This window comes from Juglans microcarpa x Juglans regia, chromosome 8D, assembly GCF_004785595.1.
Source record: "Juglans microcarpa x Juglans regia isolate MS1-56 chromosome 8D, Jm3101_v1.0, whole genome shotgun sequence".
NCBI lineage: Eukaryota > Viridiplantae > Streptophyta > Magnoliopsida > Fagales > Juglandaceae > Juglans > Juglans microcarpa x Juglans regia.
The window spans coordinates 31,766,051-31,776,724 of record NC_054608.1 but is presented as its reverse complement, the minus strand read 5'-3'; the positions used below and the strand labels follow the sequence as shown (position 1 = coordinate 31,776,724).

At 34.9% G+C, this 10,674-nt stretch overlaps 2 pseudogenes; both read right to left on the bottom strand.

The window, feature by feature from the left end:
- Positions 1–4,771: 4,771 nt before the first annotated feature.
- Positions 4,772–5,818, bottom strand: LOC121242428 (annotated as a pseudogene).
- A 3,082-nt stretch (positions 5,819–8,900) lies between these two features.
- On the bottom strand, positions 8,901–10,442 carry LOC121242427 (annotated as a pseudogene).
- Positions 10,443–10,674: the final 232 nt, after the last annotated feature.

Below are 10,674 nucleotides of genomic sequence, written 5' to 3'. Positions count from 1 at the left end.
TGTTGTCGAAATTGGAAGAAGACATTGCTACTATACTATGTAAATTTGAGCAGATCTTTCCACCATCATTTTTTGATGTCATGGTCCATTTAGCAATACATTTACTGCGAGAGGTACTTCTGGGTGGACCGGTGCAGTTCCTTTAGATGTATCCAGTTGAAAGATATTTGTGTCGATTGAAGCGCACTGTTGGGAATAAAGCCAAAGCTGAGGGTTCAATAATAGAGGCCTATATACACGATGAATGGTTAACATTTTGCTCTCTATATCTTCGTGGTGTTGAGACACGATTTAATCGTCAAGAGCGAAATACTGATCTTGCTACTCCGCCTCCTTGTGAGCTATCAATGTTTTCCCAGAATGTACGACCCTTGGGTGCACAAACAGGTTACGATTTAATTGATGGAGAGTTGGGTAAAGTTCGGTGGTATGTGCTAAATAACTGCCGAGAGATTGATGATTATCTTAGGTATGTCATTTCATTTCTTTGAATAATTATAGTTTTCTTTAAATTAATTAGAATTGTTGTGCTCAAAATATACTTCTTTTGCAACATGTTATAACAGTGACCACATAGACAAACTTAGGACAGAAGGCATAGAAAATATAGAGGCAAGACACGAGGAAGAATTTTCCGGATGGTTTGAAGAACGTGTATGAACTAAAGTTATATATATGTTATATTGTGAAATTTTTAACTCTGGATAATGAAATAATAAATATATACTATTTCAATTTATAGATTTTGGAATAACGTGCTCGTGATCCCGGATTAATTTCTTCTGAATTGTATGCATTGGCCCGTAGTCCCTTAAATAGAGCACTTCGATATACTGCATGCACTGTTTGAGGTTATAGATTCCATACTTTGGACCGTGAACTTAATAGAAAAACTCAAAATTGTGGTGTGTTGGTCGAGGGGAGTCATGGAACAGATGATATTGACTATTATGGTGTCATACGTGATATTATCGGATTGAAATATCTGGGTGGGTCTGTAACATATGTCTTTGAATGTGATTGGTGGGATCTAGGCAGTGGTCGGGTTTCGATACATAGGGATAATCACTTTACGAGTGTCAATACTGCATCTAAATGGTATGAAGATGATCCATTCGTATTGGCTTGTCAAGCTACCCAAGTCTATTACTTGATTGATCCAATGAAAAGTGCTGATGAAGATAGTGGGGAGATAACTTGGCGAGTCGTACAAAAATTTGTTCCTTGAAATATATATGAAGCAGGAACGAGTGTAGATTACGAGAATAGTGGAGATGAAGATGACACTCCGATTGTTGAGGCATACCAGGAAGATGGAGAGGGTATTAACTTGTTTGTTGACCTCGGTGCACTTGAGTTGCTCCTCTTGTGTAGAGATGATGTCCCACCCGTACATCTCGACCCGTCTGTATTAAATGATCATTCAATTCAAGTCAGTGAGGAGGAAGAAGAAGAAGACGAGTCAGAAGATGAAAACGTATTTCTATCCGGGCAGGAGGTGGATAAAGATGATGAAGAAAAGGTGCATGATGATGATGAAGATGTTATTGATGGAGATTCTGAAACAAGCATGGAAAATTCATCTGAACAATAAAAGTACTAAATATTTTATTCATATAGGTGACTATAAAATATCTTGAATTTTCATAATTTTTTCTAATTAATTTTCTTTGATATAATTAATTATTTTAAAGAATGCTGCCAAAACGACAACGAATAAATGTGCCTCCGCCAAGTCCAAGTCCTGAATCCATTGAGGACTCCCCACTAGAGGAATCCGTTCATGAAGATCAAGTTAACACAAAAGAGAACAACAGCCAGTCGACACCTACCAGTAAGGAAATATTGTCGTTGATAATTATATATATAGTTAATACTTTTTTCTCAATAACTATATAATTATAATTATAGTATATCTATTATCATGTAGTTGATGCATCTGCACGTTGTGGTCGTGGCTATACACGTGGAATCTCTCTTGAAAAAAATAGAAGGCATGGTAAACTGAAGATCACAATTCCTGATAATTCCACTGGAGGAGTGGATGATAGTGCAGCAGCGCTTTCCTCCTATATTTTCTCAATAGTTCGAGCTTATGCCCCATTTTATGTGTGCTCATGGCGAGATGTTCCGAATGAGATTAAGGAGCACATTCGAAGTCGTGTGCTGGTGAGTTTACTTTTCAGTACATTTTTTTCACCTAGATTAATATATTATATTTTTTACCTGATTCCCTTATTAGGATAAATTCGACCTCGACTTTGGCCGTAGCGAGGATTTGAGAACCGTGAATGAGTTGATGGCTACACTATTCCGACGTCACAAAGGACGATGTCATGACCACTTCAAGAAGTTTGAGACGTTGGAAGAGGCTGCGCAGTCTCCTTTTCAGCAGATGAAGTTAGATGATTGGAGAAAATGTTGTGATCTTTTCGCATCTCCAGATTATCAGGTATTTTACATTTATATCTTTTAATTATTTACATTCATATTCGTTTTATATATTATATGTATACATATTACAATTAACATTTTTAATATATTTTGTAGCACTTAGTTCTACAAATGCACAGAATAGATCCGTTCTGACTGTCCACCATCGTGCCGGTTCAAGGTCATTCCACCGTCTTGCTGAAAAAATGGTAATTAAAAAATTATAGAATTCATTTATTTTCCTGATATTATTTCTGATAAGTACTAATATTATCTTTTTAAAATTGCGAATATTGTCGCTTTGTTAGAAACGTGATGATCCTGAAAACTTTTTCCTCATTCATGTCTATGCTGCTGCTCACACTAATGAGCATAGTGAGTGGATGGATCCTGTCGCTGCAGATAATTACGTAAGCAGTGTTAATTTTGTTAAATAAATTATTTATATAATATTTTAATAGTTTATTTCTTATTTCTATTTCTTTTAATACGTTACTAATTATTTACGATCATTACCTTTTAAATTGCAGAGCAAAATGTTGGAGATGCAGTCGGCTTCTGAGGAATCCTCTCCTAGTGACATAGACATATTCACGCAAGTGCTCGGGCCGCAGTCTAGTATGGCAAGAGGTTTGGGACGATCTATCAAGCATAAATGTTCATCCTCCTCAACCTCATCGGCTTCACAAATTAATAATCTTACGGCAGATTTAGAAGCTGCACGGCGTGAGAATGAGTATATGAGGTCGAGACAACAAAAGTTAGAGTCTCTCTTAGAACGGCAGTCTCATTTAGAGACGCGTTTGCATGACCAACAGAGACACCAGGAGGAAAGAATACACAGTGAAGTGCAAGAGCAAGTGCAACGGGAGATGATGGTGCAAATGGAGCGTGTTATGTCGTTGCAACAGAATCCCCGTGGGCGAGGGAAAAAGAAGAAATAAATTTTATCAATATTTCTGACTAGTTTTAATATCTAATTTTGTGCTTTTATAAGACATTGTTACTTGTTAATTGGGTATGTAATATGATACAATTGGTATTATGTTTTTAAATTTTATTAAATTAGTATTTCTGATCTGTACGTTTGAATGTAAATAAAAATTGTTCGAACGTTGGTTCACACTGTAACAAACATTCGAATGTAAATACAATTGAATCGTTCGAACGTTAAACTATACGTTCGAACGTACTCACGCTAAAACGAACAAACCGTTCGAACGGTAAAGCGACTAACGTTCGAACAAAGAACTTGCATTCGGACGCTCCTTTGTTTACATTCGAAATAACGCCCGAACATTAAACGCGCTACGTTTGAACATTTAAGTTTACGTTCGAACAAATATTTGAACGTTTATTGTAATTAACGTTCGGACGCATTAACATTCGAACGTAAATATGATACGTTCGAACACGATATCCAACGAACGTCAACTTCTCTCATTCGAACGCCAATCGGTCGGGTATAACGTCCGAACGTTTGATTTTACGTTCGAACGTGATTTTCTGTGACAGTTCATAACCGTCACAAAAAAAGGAACATTCAAACGTTGTACCGAACGGAACACTTCCAACCGTCACTAAAAATATTTTTTGTGACTGTTGAACAGTAATCCGTCACCAAATATTTTCTGTGACGCACTTTAGGTGACGGTCATGGTGACGGTTTCAAACCATCACCAAATATGTTTAGTGACGGTTTGCCATTTTTTTGTGACAGTTTTTTCTGTCACAAAACACACATTCTGTTGTAGTGAAAAAATAAAAGTTACTATTCATAATTAGATAGCCACTTATTATAATAGTGTAGATAGATATATATATACATATATGTATATATATTTACCTAGCATCCCATTAATGATAAACAAAATCTCCTCATCGAACAATTTATCAGTAGTTTGAAGCCATCGAGGTTGCAATTTAGAGTACACTTTGGTAAATTAAGGCGTTTGCCTATGCTCCATTTCTGAAATTGCAATCTAGCTACAAGAATTCTTTAAAACATAACTCCAAAACTTAACAACTAATCCAGTATATCGATCTCACCTCTCGGACGATATATATAAAACTTATTACACGCAAATGCCCAATCCATAAAGATGATGAATAATATTACTCATGCGCACATTAACATGCATCCAAAGTATCATAGAAATACAAATTTAACCAGCTTATTCAAATTAGAAAATAAAAGCCCCACAAAACAAGAAGAAAATCATGCCAACAGAAAAAGGAAACATGACATCAATGTAGTAAGCCAGTTATAATTTATAGCCTTCCCTTATTATTTTTTCAAATACTCGTAAAATCTTCATGAATTGAACTGGGAGGCTCCCTAATTGGCAGCGGCATGGCTGAAAAGGTTCATCATGTTAGGATTCACCACACTGTACCCTCAATCCACCAAGACGTTGAGCCCACTCACGTAATTTGCTTCATCGCTAACCAAGTAGAGTGCAGCCTTCGCCACATCTTCTGCCTTTAGAATATGTCCCTTTAGATTACCAATCTCACTCATCACTGCTTCGGTTTTTGTTGCCTCAGCTTCGCTTAGTGTTTGCATGCCATTAATACCAGTAACAACAGCAAAAGGTGCCACACAATTCACCCTAATCCCATGCTGGCCAAGCTCGGCTGCCAAGTTCTTAGCCAGCCTTTGCGTTGTGGTACCATCACCCTTGCAGCATGTTTGGCTCCCAAGAAAGCGCCAACCAATTTCACTGCAAGAACTCGCTCTATGTCTGGCTTTAGTGCCATCTAGAATTCTCATAAAGGGAGTGTCTATATATTATGCCTGCATTGGTGTACTTGTACATTATATCAAGCTGCCCGTGTTTGGCTATGGTGGTGTCAATAAGATTGCAGGCATCATCTTCATTGGAAACATCGCAATGGATGTAGCTAACATTTTCTCCAAGCTATCTGCAATGGCTTGACCAAGGTTGTCTTGTATATCTGCAATGACAACCTTGGCTCCATGTTCGTGGAACAGATGCACTGCACTTGCTCCAATCCCACTTGCTCCGCCGGTGATAATTGCCACTTTTCCTTGCAGTCTGACAATTAAGTTTGTGACATATGGTTAATTATTAACAGTTGCACAATAAATATATGTTGACTTCAAAAATTTTCTAATATGATCCCAACCATCTATATATATTATATATTAGAGATAAAATATTCCAAAGAATAATAAATAAAAATATACTTAAAATATAAAAAGAAAAGTAATCTCGTATAATCTTCCAGATCAAACAAATCTGTTTTCTAAAAACAGGACTAAAAATTATATATTCCACCAAATTTGGAAGCCTAGTAGGCAAGAGAAAAAGTACGTCGTTGTTTACCTTTTGTGGGGAGCTGTTGTTGAAGAAGAATTCATCGTTTAATCCTTCGAAGTTTGAACAACTGATCTTTAACCCTCAACACTGATCGATCAACAGGGAAGCCTTGGCTCTAATAGTTCTGATCTTGGGTTTTCCCACGTCCCTGCATTGCTATATATACGAAGAGTTTTGCTTCAAATCATCAACTCATGTTCACATCACACACTCCACACATGACGTGAAAATTTATTTATTTATTTATTTTTCATAGGGTGTACAAGTATTTTTCATTGGGTGTGTTTCATAGAGTGTGTGGTGTGGAGTAGTGAATAATAGCTGATAAAAAAAAATTTCATATAGGAAATTATACCCAGATTTGTTGTACGTACATCAAAACACCAACAAAGAAATTGGCATTACACTTCAAATAAACAGTTCTTTCTTTTTAGGTTGGATTTGGATATAGAGTTGAGATGGTTTCAAAACTCTGTTGTACGAAGATTTGGCTTTGTATCTAAACAGCCTGTCGTAAAAACAAAGAGTGTTTCATAAAGTTTTCAAATAAGGACAAAGCAACGTGCATGACTGTTGTTTTTGCTTTTCAGAGCCTGTTGTGTTTGGGTAATGAGCTGATATCACATATTTACTAAATAATAGTAAAAAAATAATAATAAAATATTGAATAGTTATAAACAGTAATTAATAGTAATGAAAAATAAGTTAATAATAATAATAAAATAATAAATAATAGTGAAGTATTTCCACTATCCAAACTTCCAGCCTTTTCAAAAATCACATATTCACGTGCCCAAACCCATCCCTTGCCTCACAACTGTTTTGACGGATTCGACAAATCAACAATCTTTTCAATTATTTAATTATTTTATAAATAAAATATATTTTTATTTGATATTTTATAAAATAATTTAATTTAATTTTTTAAAAATATTGTCATCTTATAATAATATTATTATAAAATATATTATAAAAATGAAATTTGGGTAGGTAATTTATAAATTACTATTACTTATTTATAAATAAAACAAAATCATTACAAATACTATGCAATAATTGGTAGCATCCACATCCATCAAATCTTCAAAAAGTTAAAACCATCTCATCTCATTTCCAAATCCAAATACACTATGCCATACCGCCATGTTGGACAACTTTAATTTCCCACATGACTATTTTATTTCACAATCCCATTGTTCTTTTACCAATCCATCTTTTTATTTATTTATTTAATCATGGTATGTCATTTGATGATTAAAGACTATTTATTATGTTTTATTTATAGGACAATTATTTAATGTCATTCTAAAAAATATTGAGAGGATGATGTTAAATGGATGATAACTTATTTGTTTTTATTTATGTTCTTTGAGACATGCATTAATATAATGTCACGTGACAAGTGGGTTAATGTTAGAGATTTTAACAAAATAATTTCTGTGATATGGTATCTAAATTATTATCTTTTTCAGACTATACTCTCTCACACTATCCCTTAAGAAAATGATCTTATAATATGGGACTAGGAGCCATATATATTGTTGCTAGGATAGCCCATTAATATAAATGAAAAGCGCTACATCTATATATAAATTAAGTAATTTTATACAAGTAAGTTTGCAAACTGATATGATTCTATATGTAAGTATATTTCATTTTCATATTGATTTTAGTAAGATCTTATATCATCTGTTCCAAGAGAGAAGGGATCCTCCTTTATTACTGACGTCAGATCTACTTTACGATAAAAAGAAAGTACTTATAATCTGACGTAGCACATCAAGCAACATCAATTTGTAAATTTAATTTTGAAGGACTTCTTTGTAATGCAAGGCATTTATAATATAAATTGAGATTTAAGGAAAAATTTAAAATGTATTTTTTTTTTTTGAACTTTCTTTTTCAACAAACTTGCATTGAAATTAAAAGAGAGAATACAAAAGTGAGGGAGGCCAGGAGACCCCAATGAAAATTAACCTTTTTACAAAAGTTGTACGTTAAAAAGAAGTAAAAATAAACGGGCATTAATTGAGACCAATGATGATTTAATTTGGTGTGACCATGTGGGCTAAATAGGCATTTCTAACGAAACTTTTTCTTTTAACGTATTATATTAATACCTTTCCATGCATCCTAACACAAATCTGTTTATTTTCTACTTCATCTTCTTTATTAAAATATATAGATTAATTAAGAGTAAAACAGCTTTGAGCCCATTCAGTGTACTCTCCTTACTAGTTCTGTTTGCTATGTGTCTCTATCGCTCAACACATGATGACATGTTGACAATCTTTCACATTTTAAAGTATAGTCATAGTTATCGATCGTTCAGATTTTCGGCAATTATCTATCATATATATTAGGGTTCAAGCTTTTACTGTTTCCACCGGCGTATATCAAGACAAAATAATTTTCGACAACCATTATCATGTTACTGTATATTTTTACTGTTTTTATTAGTTTCAATTATCAAGTTTCGCTCAAGTAACGCTACTATGCCTCTGAATTTATACCACTTAACTTCGTCCCCTTGACATGACATTATAATGTGGTGCTATTGGCTTATCAAAAAAATAAAGAAAATAAAAAACACAAACATAAAAGAGTAGAACGAATTTAAGATTTTAATTTTTTCTCTTTTTGTGTTTTCGGACACCATTTTTTTTCAAATATATATATATATATATATTTAGTACGCCACATGACGTCAGACTTCAAGAAAATTAAGGCACCCGCGTTTGGTTGACAGACTCATCTGAGATCAATTCAGTTCAGTCTAATTTTAAATTAAGTCTAACATCCAAACACCCAATTGATCTCAAATTATTAAACTCATTTCAACTGAAAAGCTCTTTACATGTGAGATCCACAACCTTTTTTCAATTTAACATTTCTTTACACGCATGACTCACAACTTTTTTCAACTTCCCATAAATACATTTAAACTCATCTTAAATCCGAACACATTTAAACTCATCCTAGGTGTATCTCACAAAACTTACTCCACCATTTTAACTCACTATTATTCATAAAAAATTCAACTCAACTCAATATTCAAACGCAACTTAAAAAGTCATAGTAGCATTACTCATAAAAGAAAACTATGAAGTCTTTGATCGGCCTTCCAACACATCAATTAATTACAAAATCAAGAGAGGAGAATCCCTAGTACTGATAATTAAAGACAACTTAAACAACATTAAACCTAATTGAAAATGAAACATATATATGCCATTGTTTAAATGACTTGAGTATTTAGGACTTGGCGTAGCTAGCTAGGACGCTGTCTTGTTGTCATGGGGTGAGCCTAAAAAGTTCCTCATGCTAGGATTCACCACAGAATACCCTCCATCCACCAAGAGATTGAGCCCACTTATATAATTTGCATCTTCACTAACCAAGTAGAGTGCTGTCTTTGCTACATCTATTGCCTTGAGAATATGTCCTTTTAAATTACCAATTTCATGCACTGCCATTACGGTTTTTGCTGCCTCTTCTGCACTTAGTGGTACCATTCCACTGCCAATCACAACAGCATAAGGCGACACGCAATTAACCCTTATCCCATATTGCCCAATCTCGGCTGCCAAGTTCCTAGCCAGCCCCAAAACTCCACTTTTCGAGGCCGTATAAGCATGAGATGAAAGCCCGCAATCGATGCAGAAGCACTGCTTGTAAATAGTATGCAACCCTTGCGCTGTGGTATCATGACTCTGCAGCATGTTTGGCTCCCAGGAAAGCGCCAACCAAGTTTACTCCAAGAACTCGTTCTATATCTGTTTTAGTGCTGTCCAGAATTCTCATATAGGGACTGTCGACGATGCCTGCGTTTCTGTACATTATATCAAGCTGTCCGTGTTTGGCTATGGTGGTGTCAATAAGATTGCAGACATCATCTTCATTGGAGACATCGCAATGGATGTAGATAACCTTTTCTCCAAGCTTTTCTGCAATGGCTTGACCTAGGTTGTCTTGTACGTCTGCAATAACAACGTTGGCTCCATGTTCGTGGAACAAATGCACTGTACTTGCTCCAATCCCGCTTGCTCCACCTGTAATAATTGCCACTTTGCCTTCTAGCCTGAATATGGATAATTATTGAACATGAGCTAGCTAGCTGCACTTACAACAGATCATGTCTTTTGGACGAAGATTTTCATCCCAAAAGAATGGGTTTTTGGGACGAAAACAAAGCGTCTCAATATTCTCCCAATATCAGTATCCCAAAAGATATTTTGAAATGAAAAATATAACAATTTCGTCCAAAACAATATCTTTTGAGACGAATATTTGCTGGACTGTTCGAGCACACATGATTTGTGGTTATTATTAATTTGTACTATGATCAAAACGTACGACTAAGTAAAAAGCAACAAATATAGATTAGGTTTAATTTTCAAGAACAGCAACTTGATACTTTTCTCTTTTTCCTGCTAATAGAAACAAGAAAAATGGTGCTAACTAGGTTACCTTCTGCTGGGAGGTACTGAAGAAGAATTCATCTTTTCCTAACTCAACAGGGAAGCCAGCTTGAGTCTTGTTCGATCTCTTGGGCTCTTCCCACATTGCTGCTCTGCTATTCATAAAGGCCAGAAACTGTACCGTCCATGAGCTCAATACAACTAACCCAGTAAAGACCTTAACAATCGACAAGTAGTTGGGCATATTGTCGGTGTTATATATGCTGCCCACATATTGCAATCATGTCTAATTAGCTCTATAATGTTAACTTGTAAATTCCAGTGTAGGACTTTTTATTGTTGCGTAAATATATGGTCATGGACAAATTGAGAAAAATTGTCGTAAATGACTTCATCACGTATCCAAAAAGACTCTGCATACATATGGTCATGGACAAATTGATGTATCAATCATCATATCCTAAGATCAGTTTTTC